The 9,488-nt window shown below is 39.2% G+C and overlaps 1 non-coding gene across 1 annotated transcript; it reads left to right on the top strand.

The window, feature by feature from the left end:
• The first annotated feature begins 1,905 nt into the window (after positions 1-1,905).
• Positions 1,906-2,037, top strand: LOC114623945. Its single transcript, XR_003711856.1, has one exon. It is a non-coding gene; the product is annotated as a small nucleolar RNA SNORA17 (small nucleolar RNA).
• The last annotated feature ends 7,451 nt before the right edge of the window (positions 2,038-9,488 follow it).

Below are 9,488 nucleotides of genomic sequence, written 5' to 3'. Positions count from 1 at the left end.
ATGGGAGTTGCTCCAAATAACCTTTCTAAACAGGTCCACTTCCCCATATCCTCCTTTCTTTTCCACTGCAAATGGGCTACAAGGAAGGCTAAAGCATTTAAGAACCACAATTAAAAATAGAATTTGAAAAATTAAAGTTATATAAGTGTGTCTGTACCATTCTACCACTGGAATTATAAGTATAGCCTTGGCTTCTCCTGTGTCTAACTTCAAGTGTCTTATCACTACAGTGAAAATATGTTTGTTGTCTTGAGCTTACAACAGCACAAGTCACATAGCAAGCACTCAGTGTTGTGGGTCCTGGGAATAGGTTTTCCAACAAGTCCCCAAGTTGGGGAGTCAGTCTACACCCACACCCTGAATGCTTGTCCAAATGTCCAGTATGTAGTTCTGAGTATCTGAGGAGGTCATACGTGCTCTCTAACTCTTTTCTGATTGTCAAACACCATTGTTGCTCTAGACCAAAAAAATGTGTTTTAGCCAGTTCCTAGTATCTCTTGCTTAAGGTACTCATCTCCATAGGGAGCTAGAGGATTGGTTCTCCATGACATGATCTACATACTAGAGTCATGGGGTCAGGATGTTTCAGGCATGGATGCAAGAACAAAGACTGTGGCATGAACTGCCTCAGCAGAAGTGGGCCAAGACTGGGAAGGACATCTGGCACTGTCTTAGTCAGTGCTCTATTGCTATGAAGAGATTCAGTGACAAGGCAACTATTATGAAATAGACCATTTAATTACAGTTTCAGAGGTTCAGTCCATTATCATCATGGTGGGAAGCATGGTGACATGTAGGCAGACATGGTTCTGGAAAAGGAGCTGAGAGTTCTACATCTGAATCTGCAGGCAGCAAAGAGAGAGAGGCACTAGTCCTAGCCTGAGCAATTGAAACCTAAAAGCTCACCCCCAGTGTTATATATCATCTATCAAGGGAACACCTACACATAGTGCCAATCCCTTGTAACCAAGCATTCAACTATAAGAGCCTATGGGGGTGGACCATTCTTATTGAAGCCATCACAGGCCTCAAACCAGACTTTTTTCTTCAATAGCAAGATGGTCACAGATGTCTCTGGGTATTTGAACCACCACCACTATAAAGAAAAATGCAGACAGCATGGGCTAGTTGAACATAAAAACCTGTAGGCCCCACCAAGCCTGGTCTTTGTCCTAAGTCAGAGTTTTATTACTTGGATTGACACATGTGGAAATAAATATTGAACAAATGAGAAGAGGAAAATCTGTTCATCCACGGCTGTCATAGGAAGGTGGTTAGTTACCATGCCCTCATATGTATCAAGATTCAAAGGTGAACAGAGAAACAGAAACAGTTTATAGAGGAGAAAAGAGGAAGGTTCCAGATGGAGACTCTTTGGCATGGGAAAACAACCAACCAACAAACAAACAAACATGGGCATCCTTTATGATGGACAGGCTTGCTCTGAATGGTATTAAGTTCAAAGGTAAAACAAAAATTGAGGAATTTGTCACTTATTGATCAAATTTTGGCCATTTGGGACTGATAGTTAACAGAACTTACTATGTAGCAACAGATATTTTCACAGGAGACAGGCCAGTCAACTTGACTTAGAAGACGCCACCTTTCAAAGTTATTTATTATAGATAAAGGCTCAGTTCCCTGGGCAAGGGACTACAAGGTTGAGATACAAGTTGTTTTCATATATGGCTTCACCATTGTCTATAATTCAGCCTCTCACAGGCTTAACTTCTCTTTCATTAATAGAAAATGATGTGCTAAATTGAGCTCAGTTATAAGTAAATCTTCATTCTTACATACTAGACTTACGGTTACAAATTCTACATCTACGGGTTGATATTATTGATACTCTCTGCCACTTCCTAGCATGTGAAATGTCTTTGAGGTCTTAAAAGTTTAGAGCTCCCTGCCCCTAAAGGCATTGCAGGTGTGACTGTTATTTCACATGTGTGTCAGTAGATGGCAGAGGAGAGAGTGGCTATGTCTATGCTCAGTATTCTGATCTATGAACTTCTAAATGTTTCTTAGCCTAACACTCTCAGAAAAAGAAGAAAAAGGAGGGGGGAGCCTGAAACAACCACCACTCCAAGTTCCTCCATGCTCTGACTGACTCCCAGGGCAAGGAATGAGTCACAAGTCAAAACCAAAACAAAACAAAACAAAAAGAAAAACAAAAGACAAACAAAAACACAAAACCCACCTTTGATCAAGGGCCCCAGGCAAGAGTGAGCCTAAAATCATCAGCCCACTGCCAGTCTAGCTCCATGGGTCCTGGACAGGGAAGAAGGCTGGGAGGACCACCAGCTGGGTGCCACACAGGCCTGCAGGCACAGACCATGCCTGAGATGATCCCTGCCTAGTGCCGTTGACAGATTCCCTTAAAAAAAAACAAACAAAAACAAAAAACAAAAAAACAAACAAACAAAAAAACCGAAAACCTTAAAATAAAAAAAAGTTTCAGTTTCCCAGAAAAGCAGAATGGGGTTCTCAGAGGAGTTGACAATTGGCTGTTAATCACTGATGGTTCTGTAAGTTTGGAGCTCAGTGAGTTCCTAAAATTTCCCCAAGGTCTCACCAAATATAGTAAAACTAACAAAGCAGCCAATCAGAAACCAAACCATGTAGCTTCCCCAGCGCCAAGCAATGAAGTTTCAGATTACCTAACTCTAGCTAAAATTCCCCTAGTTTTCTATAAAAGGTTTACCTGCCTTTGTCTGGGTCACCATTGGGTTTTCCTTCAGTGATTCTTGGACCCTAGCACCATAATGTACAGGTGGACTCCTGAGATGATCTCAGACACTCAGAGACACCAGGCTCCACTAAGAGAAGAAAGTAAATAGTAGAGAAATGGAAAAGAAAGAGAAAAAGAAGGATGTGGGCACAAGCAGGAGATGCAGAACTGAATAATTAAGAGTAGACAGGAACAGCCTGATATGAGTAACTGGTGATACCACTTGGGTCCATGATGGATTCCTGCACTGTGCTCTTACCAGGAGCCATGTCTAAGTTCCTGGCCCTGCAGCAACAGGGGTCTATCACCACCAAAGACCAGGCAAAAAAAGAAGAAGAAAATACCACCAAAGACCCTGAGCTGCTACCTGGGACATGATCTCTGAGGGTTGTATGGAACAAGCCCCACACATCACCTGAACATCATGGAAGAGCTTGGCCTGGGGGATTGACATCAGGAGAGCTGACTCCACCCCTAGCTGTTGTCTGAAGACCCTGGTTTGTCTGCCCCTAGCTGTAACAATCTTCTCTGTGTAACCTGCTTCCTGAGCACTGCTGGTAATTCCCACTACATACTTCTATCACTTCATTCTAGACACAATTCCTCAAAGAACCCAAGGGATAAAGTATATAATGAGAGATATGCAATTCATAAATAGAGTAATTTGTCCACTTATAATGACTTAATCTTGGGAAATGCATTAGAGGTTTGAACTTAAGATTGTAGCATCAGGGTGGAGGGAATACTAGGTTTAATTTGCTTGAAGTTCCTAACTTACTCCACAAAGCAGGAATGTCAAGGTTATTGTGTTAGTTTGAAGGTCTGGATTTGGCTCTACTAATTTGATTGGTCAACTGAAATATTAAGCCTCAAGGGACCTATATTAAATAGGGTGTTTGAAATATCAGAACTTCTTTAATATACCCTAAGAAAGTTGGCTGTTGGCTTAAAGATCTTAAAAGATAAGAGTGGATATCTCTCCTAGGAAGTATTGGTCCACTCCTTTGCTGTGTGGCAATGAGAGTGAACAGGAAATTCTTTTCTCTGCTATTTTGAGAAATAAATTTCTGGAGAAGTCCAAGCATCTTGGGTGGGTTAGTGGATCTTTTTTGTGGGTCTGGAATCATCAGACCTGTAAAGGATGAGTCAGCTGGAAGATGAAGTGGCCAAATCTTCATGGCCTTGGTCCTACTTTATCTTTTCTTTCTCAGCCCATAGCCATATCTTTATGAGAATTTCTTATGACTTTTTCAGGAAAGAAAAAAAAACTGGCTTCAACATATGCATGGTCCTATGTGACATGTAGGCACCACCCAAAGGCTTAGCTGTGTCACACAGTCCTATACTAGAGGTCTCTAAATAGAGGCAAGAGAAATCTCCACTTACGAACAGAGCTTTAAGAAGTGCATTTGCAGAAGCAGTGGTGCTAGCAATTAATGTAATTAAAGCTGTTATACTAGCAACAATCAAGCCCACTACCCTCTTGCTTCTGCTTAAAGCCTACCTCACTTCTGCCAGCACTTGCAAGCTTTTTTCAGAAAACCAATGTTCTGTAATACTCAGGGCAATAAAACAAAACCTGATTGGTAGACCCTCATAACAGCCATGCCAGGTTTCAACACAGTAACACAATTAGAAAGTCAATACAACTAACATTAAATTCCATAGAAGAAACAAAAGTAATTTTAACTTGACAATTAAAATAGCCTTAACACATGTACTAACACGTGTTTGAAATACAGATCCTGTCCCAATTTTATCTCTTGCTAACATAATATCATAGAGAACTGCAGCTAACTTCCAAATATGTCTCTGAAAATGTCCAGAACTAGCCTTCCAAATGAAGACTGTTCTTTTCAGTATTGGATTGATTTCTAGACCAGTCCATGTTTGAGTCTGAATAACTGGTCACATTTAAGAAAAAATACAAGAGTCATTATGATTTCTCTTTTTGATTCTCTTTTGCACAAGGTATTTGATACAAGAAGTTAAGACAGCTACTTTTGTTAATCATTTAGCAAAAATCTTACTAATGTGTTGAGTATATAAGAGGATTTAGATAGTTGTTTGAAACAATGGATTGATGCTCTTTATCCTATTCAAACTATTGGAAGGAGGTTCAGAGTTTAAGAGTCAGGAGTCATCTAGAGTGTCATGCCAAATACCAATGGAATTGTTTTACTTCTAAAATTTACAGTGATAGTCATTATAATTAGGATAAAGTTTAAAGACACTTGCAGGGTATTTGGCACAATTCTAATACCTCTCTGGATGTTTTAACTTTGCATAGTAAGCTTATGAATTTAAAGAATGCTGCTCTGCTGGGCGTCGATGTGGCAGATGCTGGTGATAAAATTACCCATGGCCTCAGGTCGGTATTTCCATTTTGGTCTAGCTTCAGAAATGGCACATATAGCTGGATCGTGCTAACCCTTTTTGTACTGGGAATACTTTTATCCCTGCACATCATGTTAAAGCTTGTCTTTAACAACATCAACATGTTGGCAGCCAAAGTACATGGCTTGAACCTGAAAATGAACCCCCAGACAGAATTATTAAATTAACAGGCTGGCAAGCCAAGAACGGATAAGATTCTGCATAGAGCCTTTTTAACCTAAGACATAAGTGCATTGCTTTTGATAATGCATGTTCCATGACAGATAAAGAAGGCATTTTTGTCAGAACAACCTAAGACAGGCTCAGTCTTGTTTATGAAATGAAAAAGGGGGAGAGGTGGAGAACCTTTGGGGCTGCTTGGTAAGAATCTGACACAGGTCAAGGACAAGGAAATGGTCTGCTTGGCAGGAATCTGCCATTGGCCAAGGACAAGGAAGTGGGCTTCAGGCAAGAAGCTGACATTAGGCTAGAACAAAGAAGTGACTTCAGGCAGGAATCTAAACATTGGGCTAGAACAAAGAAGTAGGCTTCAGACATGAAAATGACTTTGGGCTAGAACGAGGAAGTAGGTTCAGATATTTTGGTCATTCTGATAAGCCCTTAGAAATAGTGATCACTGAACTTTGTTTATTGCCTTGCTTGTTCTTTGACTATTTCTGTTTATTGTCTTGCTTGTTCCTTGACTATTTGCATCTCTTGTGCTGCTAGTTCCTCAACCTAGAACTGACCTTAAAACTTGCATGTAATTAAAATGGTATAAAAGAAAAAAGGAGGAGGGGGATGGGATAGGGGGTTTCTGTGGGGGGATGGGGAAAGGGGATGACATCTGAAATGTAAATACATACAATATCCAATAATAAAAAAATGGAATAAAATTTTATTGTATTTTTTTAAAAAAGAAGTTCATTTGACAGTTCATTCTGACTGAGAGAAAACATGACCACAGACATGGGTCTGTACTGGCTACCAGGCTTGGAATAATAGTGGAATCAGTGCCTTAGAAATAACCCAATTGGAAAATCTGGGGCAAGGAGCTGGGAAGGAGTATGAAAATGGAGCATATGTCCAAATGCATATGGTGTATGATGAAATTTGCATCTGCTGTGAATGCTTACTAATGGATTAGGTTTTACAAGTACAACGAGCTCCTTAAATTTTAGCCAAATTCCTTGTTTACTTGTCCTTCCTTGTCCCATATGACAAGAAAAAAATAGCCAGGTCAGCAGTGGTAGAAATTACAATATACTCAGAAATATAAGCCCTTGCTTGGTTATAGCTGCCACTGAGTGCACACTCTTACTGTAGGGGTCAGACATGGAACTGTTCCCTGAAGAAATCAGCACTATTCTAGTTTACAGAGGATGAATCTGGAAAATACAGGGTTTGGTTGTCATTAAAATGATCATATATTCTAAATGCATACATATCCTGCCTGTCCAGAATGACTTTACTGAAATTATCACCCATGAATTTGTAGAGTGTCTCGTGTACAGCCAGAAAGAAGCATTGATTTTGATAGAGGAACTTGTTTGATAGCAATGGAAGCACAGAGTGAGCCCAGATTCACAGAAGTCACTGATCTTACCCTGTTTCCTTCTCCATGTAGCATCTGCCTTAGAGGAGCATTTTAAAGACTGTTATGGCATTGGTTAGGTGTCAGTGCCTTGAGATCATGAGACTAGAATACTCTGCCAGGCAAAGTAGTTTCTTGAAATTAATATTTATTAATATGCATCATAAAACTTATACAGACTTTACCTGTCTGGGAGTCAGGCTGTAGAAATGAGAGGAGCATCACCCACTGCAGCCTGGTATTCACTAAAACAATTTTGCTTCTCATTTCCCATAGTTCTAATGCATAGCAGCTTTATTTCTTCTCAGTGCTTTTACCATGTAAGATAAGATATGGGACAATGACTCTGCTGACACCTTGGTCATGTACTGCTAAATTTCTAGAACTGGAGCATAAAGGTCTTTAATCTATAAATGACATGATCCAAGGGATAGTGAATAGAGATATTTCCCTTCTCCCATTTCTCTACTGCTAAATATAAAATGTATTAGTAAAAATATATTTTATATCACAAAACTTATTCTACAGAATCTCAAAGTCATATGAGATTGTGGATTTATATAAGCTGTGAAAAGAATAATGTGTATTACCTTAAAATATAGAAGGCATGGTTCATTTTTTGTGTGGATACACTGTCCACTTTAATTACATAGGGATTGATTATGTCTTTAGGCAAGACCATAACTTCATGATATTGCTGATAGGAAACTAGTCTACAGAGGTGTATGTGTTGCCAAGGTGTCAAGAATGCACTCTGATATCCTTGCTGTGTCAAAAGGACTAGAGAGAACTGTTTTCTCCTCTCTGTATTGTTTGGAAAGTGACAGTCATTTTTCTTATTACTTTCAGAAGGGCTCCAAAACATCATTGTCCTCGATCAACTATTGAATCTACAACTGCTATTCCCTCCCAGGGTCTCCTGTAGATTCTTTGGCTCTTATGTCCTTTGAAATCAGACAGAAAATTAAAAGCATCAAATACACATGACAAATAAACATGGCAGCACAATTTGGCAAATATAAGAGAAAGTCTTAAACGAAAGAGTGTTTTCATTTAAAAGAGATCCTAAAGATTTTATTTTTAATTCTATATATGAGTATATGTCTGGGTGGAGATGTGTATACATGAGTATGCTTTCCCACGGAGGCCAGAAGAGAATCTTGGATCCTCTAGAACTGGAATTACAGGCAGTTGGAAGTCACTCAATATGGATGCTATGAATTTGGTCCTCTTTAAGAGCAGCAAGAAATCCTAGCTGCTGATCCATATCTTTAACCTGGAAAAAAGTTCTCTACTAAGTAATTTATTTATTTACCACAAAGCTTATGAACAAAAAATTTAAATTGAAAAGTAGTAGATAGAAATAAGTAAACAAGATCAGAGAAGAAATTGGTAGTGACTAAAAGAACAATAAACAGGCTTTATGGAACAAAGAACTGTTTTTGTTAGAAAAAAAAATACACACCAAGAAAATCTGCAGTCAAACTAAAAACCCAAAGAGAGAAATGGATAAAATTAACAAAACAAAAAATGAAAAACAAGTTATTCTACCAGTTTTAACCAGTAAAATCCAGAGGGGCGTTAAACCCTACTTTGATAACATGCTCTTTGAACTGGAAACACTAGAAAAAAAGAAGTAAGTTTCTGAACAAATGTTACCACCTCCAAAATAGTATTTAGTATTTTCTAAGACTTACTTTCTTATTCTGAATATTATATTTTAAAAATAGTTCCATAGACCAATAAAAAGAATGTCTGTTGGATGGAATAATTCTGTAGATATTTGTTAAGTCCATTTGGTTTATAATATAGTTTAACTCTGAGGTGTCTTTGTTGAGTTTCTTAGTTTTGATATTCTACATAAAGATTAATGGAGTATTGAAACTACTCAATATACTATCTGAATCTATCTGACCAAGTCCAGTAGTGTTTCCTTTATAAAATTAACAGAGATTATTGTTTTGCTAAACTGTTTTTTTTATTAATATATGGTGGCATTTGCTATCTCTTAATATTTTGGTTTTGAAATCTACTTCATGTGACATCCACAGAGCTATGCTAGCTTGTTACTGGCTTCTGTTAGCTTAATAACTAAGTTTTCTTGAGCTGTATTGTTGCCAACGAGAGGTTTCTTGAAGAAAATATATAGTTGGGTCTTGTTTTTTAATCCAATAACCCAGTTTTTTTATTGGATATTTTATTTACATTTCAGATGTAATCCCCTTTCCCCATTCACCCCCAGGAACCCCTATACTATCCCCCCTCCTCCTGCTTCTATGAGGATATGCCCCGACCCACCTTCCCATTCCCACCTCCCCACCCACGATTTCCCCCACACTGGGGCATCCAGCCTTCACTGGACCAAGGACTTCCTCACTCACCTATGCCTGACACTGTCATCCTCCCCTACATATACAGCTGGAGTCATGGGTCCTTCCCTATGTGTTCCCAGGCTGGTGGTTTAGACCCTGGGAGCTCTGGTTGGTTGGTATTGCTGCTCTCCTCATAGGGCTGCAAACCCTTTCAGTTCCTTCAGTCTTCTCTCTCACTTCTCCATTGGAAAACCCATGATCAGTTCAATGGTTAGCTGTGAGCATCCGTCTCTGTATATTTCAGGCTCTGGCAGACCTCTAAGAGACAGCTATATCAGGCTCCCATCAGCATGTACTTCCTGGCATCCACATCAGCGTCTACCTTTGGTGACTGCACAAGGGATGGATACCCAGGTGGAATACTCTCCAGACAACCCCTCCTTCAGTTTCTGTCCCACTTTGTGTCCATATTTGC

The sequence above is a fragment of the Grammomys surdaster genome, unplaced genomic scaffold, assembly GCF_004785775.1.
Source record: "Grammomys surdaster isolate TR1022 unplaced genomic scaffold, NIH_TR_1.0 64, whole genome shotgun sequence".
Classification (NCBI taxonomy): Eukaryota; Metazoa; Chordata; class Mammalia; order Rodentia; family Muridae; genus Grammomys; species Grammomys surdaster.
This window is presented reverse-complemented; position numbering and strand designations above follow the sequence as displayed.